The sequence below is a fragment of the Ambystoma mexicanum genome, chromosome 2p (genome assembly GCF_040938575.1).
Source record: "Ambystoma mexicanum isolate Mex_15411 chromosome 2p, UKY_AmexF1_1, whole genome shotgun sequence".
NCBI lineage: Eukaryota > Metazoa > Chordata > Amphibia > Caudata > Ambystomatidae > Ambystoma > Ambystoma mexicanum.
In genome coordinates, this window is record NC_090923.1 from 1,018,904,860 (window position 1) to 1,018,922,727 (window position 17,868).

The window sequence follows — 17,868 nt, forward strand, 5'->3', positions numbered from 1 at the left end:
GGACACCATACATGTCCATGACCGCAGCACCCATCTCTCACACCCCATCCATGTCCAATAACAGAGACAGGCATGCACCTACCATGTGGTTCACACATTACTGGTCTCACATGCATGACCATGATGTCCCTGCACACACACATACGTACATGGCCTATGCCACACATACAGGCAAGTATCAGACAACCAGCACCCTGCAACATGCCCTGTCTCACACAGCAATGCTTGGCCACTTACTGCTCAACTCCAGACCAGTCTGCCTCTGAAGGATCTGGCCATGGAGCACTATGCCTACGCGTTCCAGGACCCTCATCTGGATGGTACTCATGCTGCCCCGGCCCCCCTCCACGAGGCGCCGGGCCTTTATGAGGGTCCTGGACCTCAAGTCCTCCCAGCGCTTCTTGACTTGCTTGATGTTGCGGGTTGCCACCCCCTCCGCGTTGATGGCAACCACAAAGTCATCCCAGATCCTATCCCGTCCTTCCTTGTTGGCACGTGATGTTCCGAAGAGGGCATCATAATGCCCCAGGACATGCTCCAACAGGACACCAACTTCCTTCTGACTGAAGCTGGGGGCCCTCTGCATCTCTGGCTGGGGGTCGCCAGTGGTCTCAGATGGTGTTTGCACCGACATGGCGACCCCCGAGGCAGGTGTGGGTGGGCAACTGGGTCCTGGGGCTGGGCTGTGGAGCGATGGTATCCCAGTCGGGAGTCTTCTGTTCCAGCAGGGGTGGACACAGCAACTGGACCCCTGCAGATGGCTGATGTGCAGGCACCAAATAGCAGGGCACGTGGGCAGCAGGCAGTAGCAGATGGCAGGTGGGAGCGTGCTCGGGGCTCTGGGGGCAGGAAAATGGCCTTCAGGGCAGGAGCGTGGTCTTCTGTGTGTTTTCGCGTGGCCAGCTTGATACGGAGTGATTTGGCACGTGAAAAAATTGCACATCAGCGTGTAATTCGAGGAAAGGCCCTTAGCGCATAAGCACGTCAGCACATGTACGCGATTTCATTGGACCAAAGGCCCTCAGCGCGTAAGCGTGTCTGTGACGTATCGCGCATGGGCGTTGCCCTTTCGTGTGTAAAACTTCCCACGAACCCCAGGAATACACGTACCCCACTCGCACAGGGCCCTTTTGCGTGTAAAACTTCCCGCGCACCCCTGAAATACACGTACTCTGCTGAAATCACGTGTAAAACTTCCCGCGCACCCCTGAAATACACGTACCCTGCTGAAATTGCGTGTAAAACTTCCCGCGCACCCCTGAAATACACGTACCCAGGCCAATCAGGTGTAAAACTTCCCGCGCACCCCTGAAATACACATACCCTGCTGAAATCGTGTAAAACTTCCCGCACACCCCTGAAATACATGTACCCTGCTGAAATTGCGTGTAAAATTTCCCGCGCACCCCCAAAATACACGTACCCTGCTGAAATTGCGTGTAAAATTTCCCGCGCACCCCCAAAATACACGTACCCCACTCGCACAGGGCCTATCGCATGTGAAACTTCACGCGAACCCCAGGAATACACGTACGCCACTCAGTATATGCCTGCTTTTTATTTGTGCACACTTTTGTAATGCGCAGGGACGCTACAGCCTGCCTTCGTGTTGCAGACGTGTTTAGGCCTGTGCGTGTCTTTGCCCGTGCATGGGTTTGCCCTATTCGATTCAATGAATACGTGTGGTTCGCGTGCGTGTGGGCGTTCCGTGTTCTTCCCAGCAGTACTTCCCCCGTTACGCCTTCTTTTTCATGCGTTATTCCCCATTCTGCGTGTTACGTCCCCTGTTCCGCGTACTTTTGTTGTGTGCGCTGCGCTATGTGCGCTTTCGCTATGCACTTAGCGCACGCTGTTTGGAGACGTGTGAGCCAGCGTGCGCCATGCACGGATTTGGCGCACAACCAGTGGGAAAGTAGCGCAGCGCCTTCCTTGAATCGCACGCGTGCGCTTGCTTTCTCACGCTTGCGCCTCCTTGCGCCTGCTTGACCTGAGATTTTCGCTGCACGTATGTTCCATTAATCGGCCCCTCTATGTTCCAAATTTAGTCAAACCGGCATTGAACATTAGTTTGCTCCTTATCGCAGTGCCACCGCATAGACATAAATACTTACTAGATGCCGGCATAATCCATTAAAACTCTTCACCCAGCGCTGCGCTCCGTAATCTCAACACTGCCTCTTAATAATGGTGCTGTACGCATCGCTTCAATTACAGTACCTCAAACTTCATTTGAACGCTCAGACAAAAGGCGATTCAGTTATCCTGATGAACATGTATCTCCATTGGACAGGATTCCCCTTGCCATTCCGATGACCGCGACCAGCGCAGTTTGAAGAAAACTTTATTTTCCAGTACCCGGAACAAATATCAGCTCTTCCGTGTGCTTCACAACGCTCATGGAATGTATGAAGGTTATTTTTCTAAAGCGCTGCTTCCCTGAACACTTGCTGCTGGGACAAAGGCGCTGGGCAAAATGCACGTGCTCCAGCCTAACGTTCCACCCACAGCCCTCTGGTACCCTCACCAAATGCCCAAATCTCTTCTCGGGCCTCCATCCCCCGCTCCATATTTGATGCAGCATCTTAGAGAGGGACTGGACCTCATGTCCCACAATGACCTGTATTTTTTTTTTTACTGCATGCAACAGCGCTCAATGCAGTGGCGATTTAAACTGGGCCACAATGGACACGGTCAGCATGCACTTTCTCTGGCTGCCTTCCTTGATGCAGCTCTGTCTCACCAGCCTTCTCCATGTCCCAGGACCACCACACTTTCTCATGGTTTCTCCAGGACACCTTGGAACTGCACAGATGCCTCTGCCATCTTGGCTGCAGACCCTTCAGCGTCTCCTGGTCTGCTCTTGTGCTAGAGAAACATCAGGATTCACCTTTCTTCAGGCTCCTTCACTCTCTCCCTCTTCAAGGCTCAAATTAAGTACACCTCGGAGTCGTCGCCAAATGATGTGCCTGGGCCAGGTAAGAAGACAAGGAGCAGGAACCAGACTGACCAAAGTAAGTACCAAAGAAACATGATGTTTTATTCGGTTACATGTGATTATGTGGTATCCCAAAATAACTAATGCAATTACAACGAATACAAAACTACTAATACCAAAATAACAAATTCTGTTTTCATGGTTTTTGGTGGGGGTGGGAGGGTTCTCCCCCAAACTGCCCCCCTTTGTTTCACTAATACTTTTCCCTCAACCCCAAAACCACTCTCTCACTGCACTCATACAGACACACACTCAAGTCACCACAGTGGATTCCGTTCCGCTCAGAGATCTGAATCAGTATTACGATTTGGCTTTGGTCGTTGTTTTTTTTCAAATGGTCCCGGAGTTGCTGATAGATTTTTTGGGGGTGGGTTTTGTGATGATGGGTATTTTGGTGACGGAGCAGTATCTCACCAGGTCATCAGGACTTGCTGTGTTTTTTTCTTAAGTCTAGGATTAATGTAAGTTATTTTGAACGTTGGCAGAATGACGCCATGTTCTATTCATGAGTTGACGAGTGATTGGAATTGGGGAGCAAATCCGGGTTGCTGGGTTATGGTCATGTAAATGTTTGGGGGCATGGGTCTTCTTATGAGACCATTGGGTTTTGAACATTGGCTTGCTTATGAATTCTTGCATCGAGAAGGGGTGGACCGCTCACAGTGCGGGTATTGATGTTTTGCTGGGTGCTCACTCAATTGTATGGTTGGGTGCTGCAGTCGGGTCTCTCTTGTCTAGATGGTATTAGGCATGTAAAGGTTTGTCACTAAAGTACATAGATGAAATCATAGAGTTTTTGGGATTGGGCTGGTTAGGTACTGCAAGCTGAAGGGTTTTTGATTTCTTTGATAATATTGTGAATGTTATTCTGGGCTTATTGTGTTGACTCTGCGTAGAGGGCTTTTTCTGTTCTTTATTGTTTCTGTTATGTAGATCCTGAGTTGATTTTGGTACAGTATTCTAACCATTGGCTGTTCGTTTTTCCACCAGACTTGTTCTAGCCTCATATTTTATTTTTCAAGATGGCAGGGTTTGGTGGTGAACCATCTAGCGGGTTGCTTCTTTTGGGAGTGTTTGATGTGCTGCTTTTGGACCAGGGTGTTAAGGGTTTGTAAGTTCCATTTCTGAAGGTGCTAAAGATGCCCTTCTTTTTGATAATTTCCTGTTGCCAGCCTCCCGGGGAGAGAACCCACATTGTACAAAAAAACAGACACAAATAACAACTAACCAGAAGTATGTTGTTTTAATCACCCATTTTACAGGCTGACAAAAAGAATATCTCACTGCATTTCTGCGTCCATCATGGTTTTATAGATTTTAAAATATTCCATCACTTCTGTTCTAATATCAACCTTATAATGCAATTGTTCACATTCCTACAAAAAAAAGTGTACTGACCCTTTTTATTGGATATAAACACTTCCCGAAACACATGATCCTTTCCTGTCACAATGACCTCATCTATGCTACTCAGTATGACTTTGCTTTTTCCAAATTTCACTAAACCACAAGATTTATTTCACAACCTTAAAACTGGAAAAAGCAGGTTTTAGAAATGACACATTTGCTTCAGACTTCTTAGCACACTGTGTCCAAGACATTCATTAGATGCAGTATATTCATTGGTTACCCCGCCTGGCTTATTTTTTCTCTGATTATATACCAGCTTCATTTGTAAGCAACACTGTTGAAAAATAATATATTCTGTTATTTAAACTGCGGGATCATTGCATATTGGCTTCTGTCCAAACAATCCCTATTTTGCTATGAGCCTTATTCTGATATATTTTTCTAATGTTTATTGGGTATAGGTGATATCTCTTCTGTGACCTATTTTCTAATGCACCTGCCCACAATAAGGACAGCCTGGCTGCCTCAATTAACAATGCTTCAGACTTCTATAATTTTAGCCAGGAAAGCGGGGCACATGCCCAAAATGACATTCTCACCTGTCTAGCAACAAAGAAAGGGAGGATCTACTCCTCCTCATTCCCCCTCTAGTCAATATATTCAACCACATTATTGTTATTTACCCTCCCCCGCATGGTGTACCAATGCATCCCTATTTCCGTCACCCCCCTCAACTCAGTGCTCTATCTCAAATATGGGAGGTATTGTGAAAGTCACTCCTAAAGAACCAATAGTGTCTCCAATCATGTTACATTCTTCTAATCTGTTGTATATGTATTCTTGTTTTTCAGAGATGTCACATATTTTGTCCTCTTCTATTATTTGTGTGTATTTATGTATCCCCAGAAAGTAACATTGTTTACTTCCGTCTTGTTCCCACCCATTATTCAATTAAATGTTAATTTACAACGAGTGATCCTGCCACTACGAGAATCGGGAGATATCGTTAAACAACATGTATATATTTTCTCTTGAGGGGACCCACCAGCTCATTCTTTTTTTCTTCTCTCCTCTTTTCCTGGAGATAGTAGGTTATTAAGTATACATGTGTACACCCACATTCTTTTTCTTCTCCACCCCACAACATTTCCTTTGTCCCTGTCCCATTTGCTAGCAGTTTGGAGTTCATTTCCTGGCTGTCCTCTCGCTTAACTTCTGTTAGAACATCTTCCATCGCGTTCTCATTTCTTCTCCATATTTAGGTCAAGGATCTTTCATCAGTCCATTATTGCTTTTTTTTGGCTGCTTTAGTTAAGGCCCATGCCTTAGGATGCATTGTCTTCTTGAGAAAAATAGTCAGTGAAAGGGGCATTGTCATAATTGGGGGACATAAGTGTGGGGGAGTCCATAAAGCAAATTGTTTCTTCTTATTAATATTCCTTCCGTTCAGTAGCAATGGGCATCTGGATGGGTCCCTTAAGCCCTTTTTTATGACATTTGTAGGGCCTTTCTCCCTGCTCGTAGGCTCGTGTGCAGGCGTTCTCTATCCATCTGAAATATAAAAAACTGGGTGAGTTTTTTGAAAAATAAGTGCATTTTATTATCAGCACTTGCACCTAAAACCTAAACATGACTACTTCAATTCTTCTATTTCTTTAATGTACTCCTAACTACTACAAATACTTGCTACTAAATGTCCTCTTCTTTCATTTAATTGCATGGCTGCTCCTACTCCCTCTTGTGCATGCCTTTGTGTCACCTGTGTTTTTCTATGTTTGTATCTGGGTGGTCATGTAAAGTGGGACCAAAAAGCACACACATCTGTTGTTTTACCCTCATGTGCCCCAGCCTTTTCATGGGTTCACACCGCATTGTGTGCTCCTTGGTGCCGTGCTGAGCTCAAACGTCATCTCTTAATTGAAAAAGGAAACATTTCTCCTCTATGATTGATAGAACTTATTGTGAACGGTTGTGTCATTTTGAACACTACTGGAGTTAAATTGTCCCCTTCTTTTTAATCAAAATAATAAAAAATGAAACATACAAGACAAAACGAACAATGACACAAAAGGAACAACCTTCTTCTTCAGCCGCTCTTTTTCTTTCTTCTTGCCGCATCCGTGGATAAAATGTCAATCACTTCCTATAGAAACCAAACGGAGGCAAAAGTTATGATATACTAACAAATTACACTGTACTTTCCTTTAAGTACTTTTTCTCCTGTCTTTGCATGTAGGCCATTAGCCTTGCCACTGTATATTTCCTAAATATGATGATGCTGGGGTCATCTCTGTATATTAATGGCCAGGTAGAACGCAATCTCATCTTTTTAGGGTAGAGTCAATGGTGCACTTTGCTTTATCCTTTTTGTATGTGCATGCTAGCAGGCCTACTTTTAGCTTTCTTTAGTCAAATGAAAATCTTCTCTGTAATTTTGATGAAAATCTTCTCTGTAATCTTGACGTTGTAATCCTTCTTCCGATAGCGTGGGGCCGCAGTCTCATCTTTCTTTGCTGTGTTTATCCTGGCAAGATATAATAGACACTTTTGTCGCCCTTCCTACTCTAATTTACCTACCCATGACGCTGAACAAGTGCGCATGTCTTATTTAAATGCATGCAAGTGTGTCATATATTCCTACCACTTCATTTTCATGACACATTATTTCTTTGTTCCTTTACCAAAACATAACATGCATCAAACATACTTTCAATACTTTTCAATGGCATAATCATAAAAGGGTTACTCCACCTTTCTACATCCAGGAGTTTTAGCTAGCTTCTTCACTAGGTATGGCCATACTTATACATATACTATACCTTATCTACACCTACCACACTCTACTTAGGAGAAATGCTATCAACCACTGTATCTCTCACAATCTTTCACTTGTATTCACCTGGGTCCTCTTTCCTCTAAGAATAATTAATGAGGAGATCACACACACTTCTTGTGTCCACAGGTACCTACCCTTTCTCTCTTTATTCATCTCCCTCTTTCATCCACTAGTGCTTTCCTTTTTTTATAACCTTTCATCCAATTGTATCACTATACTCCAGTAAGGCCATATAAAAGTCCCTCTTGCGCTTCAAAAATGACACTTTATCTGTAACATAAATCAACATGTTTACATAAACACACATTTATATGTTTCTTGTTACTTACTCTCATACATTGCTCCATAATGCTGGCAGTAGTTCTCTCATTGTGTTTTTCCTCATAACCCCTCCTTCCTGAACTTTCCAGTTGCATGTTACTGTGTGTCCTTTTATTTTATGTTTGTAGTCCCTCCTCCATAATTTTAAAACTGCTCCAAATATACTACATAAATAATATGCACTTTATGTTCTTTTATGTTGTGTTTAGCAGGACATGGGGTTACTATTGCTTAATTTGGCTCTATACTTGCATGGTGGGAATATTGTCTACTGTTGTGGGGGTATACATGTGTTCAGGGTGGGTGTGTATGTTTATGTGTATGTGTGTATGTCACTCCCACCTCTTTATGGCCATAACATGACACAACCCCTACCTGATATCCCTATTTTTTTCCAAATGTTGTGCACAGTGTCCTCTCTTTCCACATCTGCAAGTTCCCTTCCTCTTCACTTCTAATAAATCACTCATCATAAGTACTCCTGATCCATAGAATGCTCAGTACTTGTGCTGAATCCTCCTTATTTCTGTTTGCAATCCTTAACTGCTAAATAGAATTCCATTAAGCAAGCCTTTGTTTGTCAAATTAGTCTATCTTTATTCTTCACCACAGAGCCAGCACTGATCTTCAGTTGCATTCCCTAATTTCTGCAGCTCCTAGCTTGCTTGCACCCATGGATCCTTCCTTCTTATCCATGGGTATGTGTTAACTAAATGAAAACTCTCTAAGTAATCTTAACAATCTACCCTTACGCTTGAAAGACATGCTAATCAGGGTGTGTGCTCCATAAAAAAATACTTCATTGGTCTAATGGCACACCCCTTATATTTGCTGGCCGTAAAATACTAATGTGACTTTTTGTGTAATTACATAATGAATCCCTAAAATAGTGTATGTTATCCCCTGGTAACTTACGCAAATCTCTCCTCAATGTCTGTAAATGTAAAATGTGATAAATGGTATAAAAAGATCATGCTACTATGGTCATATGGTGTGTGGGAGTTCAATCCTGTGCTGGTGAGAGTGCTCCCTCCCATTACTATTGCTTTCCCGTATTCGGAATACAAATGTTTGTGTTAGTGCATGTGCATTTCATGGCACTATTGCAAAAAGTGCTTATAATCTTATTAATTCTGCTGTTCTCATGTAAAAGTGTGTTGTGCCTGATCTGATGTCACTCACTATTGGATTAACCTTCTCTATTATGTAATTTGCATTTATAATTATACTTTTATTCTCAGTACATGCCTGGAACCATGTGTGATCTTGGGCATATAATTTAAATGATTCTGTGCTAAGCAGCGGGGGATATACTGCCCCCCCTCTTTCTGTCCTTAGTTGCTGTTCTGACCAGTGTCCTCACTGTCTGGTTATTTGTAGCACTCTCCTGTGCCTTCATTGTAATCTCTATCTCACTCTCCCATGCCTGTTTCTTTTCTTACCACCATTTCTCTCCCTCTCCTCAAAATAAACTGTGTGCATCTGCTCTATCATTTGATAATGCACTGACACATCTAAGACCCCTTCCAGTTGTTGCAGTCATTTCTATGATGCTTAACACAAGGGTGTGAGGCGCCTCCCGTACTCATTCATTGTGTGCTGGACTATCATTGGGCAAGGCATCTTTCCATTTTGCAAATGACTTTTCAATCATGTGCCTGAGCTTAAAATAATTTGTATTTCCATTGCTCAACATGCCCTTCTCCCATATCTGTGTGATTACCCTGTGCACACATATAGTATATGCCTTTTAAAAATGCCCCATCTGTTACTGATGAAGGTACCTACAATGTTTAAATGGGATTAAGCAATTGGGAGGGCCTCTGGTGTGTGCCAATATAATGTCTATGAACAGATCCTAAAAGAAAGTATCCGGCATAGCGCCAAGAAATCCAAAATAACTAATAAAACCTTAAAAGTGGTGTGTGTAATTTTAAGACGATGATCTAATGAGGCCAATCTGGTCCATATATGGGTAATGAATGGGAACAAAATCTAGTGTGAAAAGATATTCTCCAAACATGGTAAATCATACATATCTTTTTGGCCAAAACAAAAATACACAAAAATATAGACCCTTACCAAACAAAAAAACAGGGATCCATATATCCTTCAATCCCATACATATCAATCAAATGCGTCCCAAGGGCACCATCTCAACATAACACATAACAAAAAATCACATCTCTCTTTTTTCTTTCCTTAAACATCCAATCTCGAATTCCTCCAACTGGTGTTAAATCAAACTAAACTGACATCCTCTACTCAAAAAAACACCATTATTGCTGACATATCTCATAATAAAATCTTTAAAATGAAAAACTATTTAATGAGTACTGGCTCTAAAACACTGTTTTAATGAGAGTGGTACGGATCCCCAGCTTCACTTAAAGCTCTGTACTAAAAATAAATGTTTTCAAAATATATCACAACAATCATTCTAATATTTCCTCTCCTGATAATGTCAGTCCAAAATCACTTTGCTGCTATATGCAACATATTGCTTCATTCTAAAAAAATAAAATGTACAAATCTAAAAAACCTATTTTTGCTCAGAAATCTACACTATATATGATGCACGCATATATATTATCTCTATCCCTACTCATTCTGATCTCTTATGGTGCAATACCCTATATTTTTCCAATCTATTTTTCCCATATATACTATTATGTGCCTCAAATCACACCTGCTAAAAAGAATTTCATCTTTTTTAAATGTACCTACTTTAAAACCTTTTTTCCTCTTTTATTCACAGAATATACCATCCACTCTTTACCTCATTAAAAGGTCCAATATCTACTTTTACACACCCTCTTTGTGTCATTCCTATTATGTATGTTTTTGCAAACCATTATTTCAAAACCTGTCATCTCATTCTCATATCCAAATGATCAACCCATAACTGTCAACTTAAAGCAAACTGCATTTTTCTTCACATTGTATTTCAGCGAAGCTCAATATATCACACAGCTCCTTAATTCAAAGTCCTTTACATGACCTATATTTACATATAATACTTTTTATCATTGCCCAATCGAAATTGGCACTCATGCGTGTGCATGACTTTTCAAATACTCCCACTGATCGTTCAACCACAAAAAACATACTGCCACTTTTCCACATATTATTTCAAAAATACTTTCAAAACAGCCCAATCCCTCTTTCTAAAAATATAAACCCTTCATATAATTTCTCTGTGTTTCTCCATAAATATTCAACTTTCATTTACCCCAACCCTACTGACATCTCTAACAAAAACTTACTAACCAAACTCTTTTTGCCTTCTAAATACATATTACTGCAATCCATGTAAGGATCTCAACTACCCATGCTTTGACTCACTGAACTATCTTGAGCCCTGTTCTCTTTATGAGCCCTCCCTATTGTCTTCTGCTGAAGGTTGTAGTTCTGGCACCACTGGCCACTTGTTTCAAGTTTGTCAGGCAAAGCAAGGAAATGTTATCTCTGCTTGACAAGGCCATAAATTATGTATCCTTTAAAACTCCTTCAATTTTAGCTTAAATACATTATAAAATATGCACATTCTTTAGGCCTAAATAAAACAGACTTGGAAAACGTAGCTTTTTAGCTCAGAGCTATTAATAAAAAAAGAGTGCTCTGCTTCCCTTTCAATCAACCCAATCCATATTCAGGCCGTTTGTTTTTCTGAAACTGCCTTTACTGATTAAAAGAATGTGATTTATCTCTATAAATGCAGCGCACAGCTTAGCCAAAGACAAACTGTGTTTCTTTTAAAACAAAAAATGAAATTCCTGTCTTTGTGCTGGACGCAAAGTGAAAATGGTACATCACAAAATAGACATACGCCAGCTGTTGCTGAATTAGGATTAAACGCTTAAAGATCCATGCTTTAACTTAACCTCATCACTTATTCTTTTTTTTTTTTTTTTACATCTTTATTTACAATTTTCAAACAAATACAACAAGAAAGGATAAAAGCATTATAAAGATGATCACATGAAGTATTTTCCAAAATAATTAATTAAAAATTAGCATCAAATAAGAAATACAATGACAGAGTAAACAAATCAATAAGAAATAATCATTAAACAAAGATACTCGCATAGTAAAATGACCCGAAATCCATAAAACAACCACAAATAAAACAAACTAATAGACAACCAAACAAACAAAAAAAAGAAAAAAAAACTAACAACAAACAATCCACACCAAACAAACAAACCATCAACCAAATACACGCATACCTGACTTCCATCATCTTGTGTTATATCACCATACAAATCAGTAAAAGGTTTCCACAAAAACCAATATTCTTTTTCTTTACCCTGCTTCTTGGATAGAATCAATTCATATTCGGACAATATAATCAGATCATTAAGCCAGTCCTATATATTTGGCTTTTTTCTAGACTTCCATACTTTCATGATTTGTTTCACTGCCACTACTAACACCTTATCTATCCAACACCCATATAAACGGGTTGTCAAACAACAACCTCTCTTTGCCAACAATAAAACCTGAAAGGGCCCTCTCGGAAAGGATATTGACAAAGTAACGTTTAATCTATCCAGCACCTCCGACCAAAAAGTAGACACTCTCGAGCAATTCCATAACATGTGAATCAGTGTCCCCTTTTCACAGCCACACCCCCAGCAAACATCCTCTGCACTTAATCCCAAACTAAACATTCGCACTGGAGTCCAATATAACCTCCCCAAAACTTTCTGACGCACAAGACGCAATTTGAAATCCATCTTACTACTATGACCAATCTGCCATATATATTTCCAAACACCATCACTGATTGTGAAACCCAAATCCATTTCCCATTTCTGCTTCAATGTGTCCCAGGACCGTAATACTGAATCATCTATACGCATGAGTTTTATATACGTGGAGACATTATGCGGTAACAGTTGGAAAATAGTCCAACCCACCGGTTCTTTTTTCAACTGCAAACCCATCATATCAAACATTCGGGTCAAGCAACATTCAAGATCCCTATATCGTTCCACTTCCCGACCACTTAAATGAAATTCACCTTGAAGTTCCTCAAAGGATTTTAAGACCCCATCTCGCAATAAATCTCCCAATGTCAACACTCCTTTTGAGATCCAACTCCTCCAATACAAAGGTTTATTATTTATCTGTATCGTTGAATTATGCCAAATCGAAGAAGTATGATATAATAATATATTATCCTCAAAGTTAAGCACCCACCACGACATCAAGTCCTTAGATACTTTAATGGTCGGAATCTTAGCAGAACTCCGAGGCAGCATTTTCATTGAGAAAATACTTTCCAACTTCAAAGGTTTTAATGCATGTCTTTCAATAGTCAACCAAAGCAGTTCCTCCATAGTCTCCATCATCACATACTGGGCAGCCTTCTTCAAAACAAACCCTTTATAATATTTGTCCAAATCAGGATATCCAAAACCTCCATCCTTAGTATCTATCTGTAAAATATATTTTGGAATTCTAGCAGCCTTCTTCTCACCCCAAAGAAAATCCTTAAACACTCGATCAATATCTTTAAGCAATTTCTTCGAAAAAAACAAAGGGATTGACTGTATGACATCCAAAATCTTAGGCAAAAGAGATATTTTAATAGTATTAATCTTTGCCCAGATCCCTAAGTCTAACCTAGACCATTTCCTAGTATCTCTCCTAAGTGCATCCAAAAATTTAGTCACATTAAACTGAACCAATTTCCGCACATCCTTAATCAGGAAAATTCCAAAGTATTTTACACAATCCTCAGACCATCTACAATTCCAACCCACAAAATCTTCCCTTCTAACTGCGGTTGAGAGCGGAAAGACTTCCGTTTTGTCCCAATTAATTTTATATCCAGAAAACATACCAACTCTCTCAAGGATTTCCTTAAGAACCATACTCCCCTTGTCAGGATCAGAAAGTATCACCACCATATCATCTGCATAAGAAAGAGTTTTAATTTCTTTCGTTCCAAACTGCAGACCACAAATTCTCTGATCATTACGTATTAACGCCAACAAAGGATCTAGAGCAGTATTAAATAAAAAAGGCGATAAAGGACATCCTTGCCGTGTACCTCTACCGAGAGTGAATATATCTGACATTTCCCTATTGACCCAAACACGTGCTTTAGATTCCGAACTATTCCCTTGAACCAAATCCCAAAACGCATTCTTTCCATAGCGAAATCCAGAAAATCCCAGTTCACTCTATCAAATGCTTTTTCCGCATCCATAAAGACTAAGGCAGTGTTAACCCTTCCATTACCATGAAGGCTTATTATATCAATCAACATCCTGATATTATCATAACCTGACCTACCTCTCATAAATCCTACTTGGGATTCATGGATAATTTCCCCAAAACAACCACTCAGTCTATTAGCTAATATTTTCGTAAATAATTTAATACCTACATTCAACAAAGAGATAGGTCTATAATTCTTACACTTTTTAGTATCTCTACCATCTTTAGGAATCACAGAAATAATGGCTTCGGACATGGATTGACACAATTGCTCACCCTCCAAGAAGGAATTAAACAGGACACACAGTCTAGGGGCTAAAAACGTATCGAATTTTTTATAGAACTCAACGGGTAATCCATCTAATCCTGGAGATTTTCCCAAATGCATTTGTTTAATCGCCAAAAGAATTTCATCAACTTCTAATTTCGCCTCCAATCCTATATTATCATCAGTCGGTAATTTCTTAATAGGGATATCTGCAAACAGATTTTCCAAATCTTCTCTGACAATGGGAACATCTCCCGTATACAATGCTTTGTAGTAATCTCTGAAACCTGAACAAATGTCGTTATTCTTCCACAGCAATCTTTCATCATCATCTATAATTCCTTTGACGAAAGTCTCATTATGCATACCTCTCAATCTATTCGCCAACAACCTACCACTCTTGTCTCCTGCTTCCCAATATTTTTGCTTAGAAAAGAAGAGACCCCTCTTCGCCAATAAATTATTTGCATTAGACAATCTCTCCCTTACCTGATTCATTTCAGCCCTAACCTCTATCTTCCCATTTCGTGCATAGCTTTGCTGCAATTTAGATAGCCGAGACTCCAACACATTAAGGTCTTTCAAAGATTTTTTTCCGAAGACGGGAAGTCCAATCAATCAGATAACCCCTAATCGTAGCTTTAAAACTATCCCACACCACCCCCACTGCAGCAGAGCCCTCTTTTAATTCAAAGAAGTCAGACATTTTTGACAGCAAGTCCACCAATACCTCTTTTTCCTCCAAAATTCCCGTCTTCAGTCTCCACTTTCTAAAAGTCGGAGCTACCACATTCATCTGCAAAGATCCACTGAAGCATGATCAGAAATCCCTCGCTCCCTTATATTAACATCACAAGTTTTATCCAATAAAGCCTTAGTGATATAGTCTAATCTGGTAAATGAATCATGCACAGGAGAAAAAAATGTAAACTCCTTCTTCAATGGATGTAATTCTCTCCATGCATCAACCAAATCAAACTTATCAAGAAAGAAGTCAAATTCTCTACAAACATTCACGCCAGTAAACCTACACTTACTGATCCTATCCAGTTTGAAGTCACGAATACAATTGAAATCACCACCCAAAATTATTGTCTCACCATTCATTCCATTCAACATCTCCGAAATGTTCTAAAAAAAAACTTTACCAGAAACACAAGGACCATAAATACAACCCAATCTAATCAATTCCCCTTTATAATTTATATCAGCAAAAATCATTCGCCCTTCCGAATCCATCGCCACTTTCTCCACTTTAAACTGTAGTCCCTTCTTGAATAAGATGCTCACTCCTCTAGAATTAGAAGAATAACAATTTGACAAATCTTTAGAATATTTAGAATTAATCAGCCATTGCGTAGTTTCTGCTACCAAGTGCGTTTCCCGTAGAAATACAATGTCAGCCCTAGATCTCCATAATCGTGCCATGACCTGCCTTCTCTTTTTTGGACACTGCAGACCATTCACATTCCATGTTGTAATCGTCAGATTACCTACATCCATCATGCCAAATCTAAACAAATATTACTAAGCCCTTAGTCCACTTATTCTTAACTGGTCAAAAATGTGGCTCTGTGTTTATGGCAACTATGAAAAAAACTGCATTGCTTTGTTAAAAAGTAAAATAAAAATCCCTTAGCACATAAAAGACAAAATTGTTTTCTTTTAATTCAACAGACAATGGGGGTCATTAGGACCCTGGCGTTAAGGGTTTAACGGCGCCGTAAAAGGTGTCGGCACCGTTAAACCCTTAACGCCTGATTACGAGGTCCCTTTGCGGGACCCGACCTTAACGGCTGGTTTTACCAGCCGTTAAAGTAGGGTGCCGCAAAGGGACCTTGGTACTAATTACGGTACCGCAATTTGCGGTACCGTACTTAGCGCCTTCCCTAGTCCCATTGAGCCCTATGGGGCGAAAATGGGAATGGGGAAGGGCCATGGTTAAATGGGGAAATACCGCCCCGCCAACCTTGGAATGGGGCGGTATTTCCCCATTCCACCATGGCGGACTCGTTACAACACCGGCACCAACCATGGTGCTAATAGTGCCATGGTTTAGAGCCGGGGTTGTAATGAGGGCCAATGACACAACACACACCACATACCACATGTAACATGGGTTAGTCTTCATAATCACAAAATAAAACATATAACATAACAAATGTTCCAAAAATATTTCCATTAAAAAGCCAATTGTCTTTTCTTCATTTATATGTGGTAAAACCTATTCAGTAAGGATTCCAAGATGGCCGCTGATCCGTGAGTGTGTACACTCCTGTGCTCCGTCCGGGCAGAATAAATAAGGTGACATAAGCAGCTCAAAAGAAGGGAGATTACACATTCTCCTGATCCCCAGGACCCACAGAGAGGGTGAACTGCACAGCGGCAGGGAGAACACCACGGAACTCGGCTACCACGCACCTCTGGCAGCAGCCTGAAGAGCAGAGCGGAGCCGTGGCACAGAGGAAGCAGTGTAACGGGCCCAGCTTGAGAACCCAGGAGGGGAAATAAACAGAGAAAAGCTGCACCAGCCCGTCAGCAAAGCAGCAGAGAGGAGACGCACAGTGAGGGACACACCGCCAACAACGTGATAGCCCACAGGCAAGCCTGCATCTGCAGACGGAACATCGACGAGGGCAGGAGCCTGCGTCAGTGCAGCAGCGGCTCTTGAGAGAGAAGCAGATGGGTCAGTCCACGTGGAACAGCGGGAGGCCCAATATCGAAGGAGGTAACACGGAAGCAGTGATGGGCTCCAGCAGAGTCCAAGTAAGACCGGGAAGGTGTGGGGAGCGACGGGGTGTATGAGCTGAAGAAAGGGTGCAGAGCCACAAGGGAGTGTGGAGAAGCAGCAAAGAAACTGCAACGGGCGCCCTGCCCGGTGAGCATACAACGCTGCAGAGACACAGCGGTAAAAGCATAGCGAAGAGCAGTGAAGGAACTGCAACGATTGCCCGGTCCGACGGGCATACAATGCCACTGAGACACGGTGGTGGAAAACCTAGCAGAGAGACAGAAGCGCAAAGAAAGGGGGAAGCCCAGCATCATTATAACACAGCAACGGAATAGACTGCCCAGACATAAACCCAGGGTCGACACCAGCGAAAGGAACGCACAGAGAAAGCAAGACACGTGGGGAGAGGGGAAGCCCGGCACGGGATACCAGATAAAAATATGCGATGGAGCAGCAAAGGTAGGAGTCAGGCTGGGGGAAGCACACAACACAGACATTCAATAAGGGACAATACTTAAGGTGCAACACCCTATAATAAGGGGGTCCAGACCAAGCAGAAAGGATGCAATCCGGGATAAAACAACACCCAAAAATCAGGGCTGTGTGGGGCCAGCGAATGACAGGCACACAAGGACAAAAGAACACAGAATGCCCTGTGGGAAGAACACCACGCACCTTCACGCCAGATCTTGAAGTTTACACATAACTAAATAGCCTAGTGTGTCAGAGGAGAAGCAATGGAGCAAGCCCAGAGTATAGTGAGCGGGGGTTGCGGGGGAAACCCCTGCAGCTCCCGAAAAAAAAGAGAAAAAAGGACCCTGCAGCGCCGGTTCCCGATCACAGAAGTGAAAGGGAACTGGCGCCGCAGGGACACAGCGTCTGGAAGGCTAAGTAGGGTTTGGGTATGTTGGAGGTGTGGGTGGGGTTTTGGTCTGTGGTGGTTTCAATGCGTGTTCGCATGGGAAATGTGCAAACCTTTTATGGTTTGCACATTTCTCATGCTAGCGCTTCCGTCGCTGACTTTTCCGCGACGGAAAAATCACGTAGATCTGAATGTACTGGGCTTAAATCTGCTGGCGAAACATCTCTCCATAAAAGGGAGACTAAGAGACCTTCAAGCATCAATAGTGTTCTTG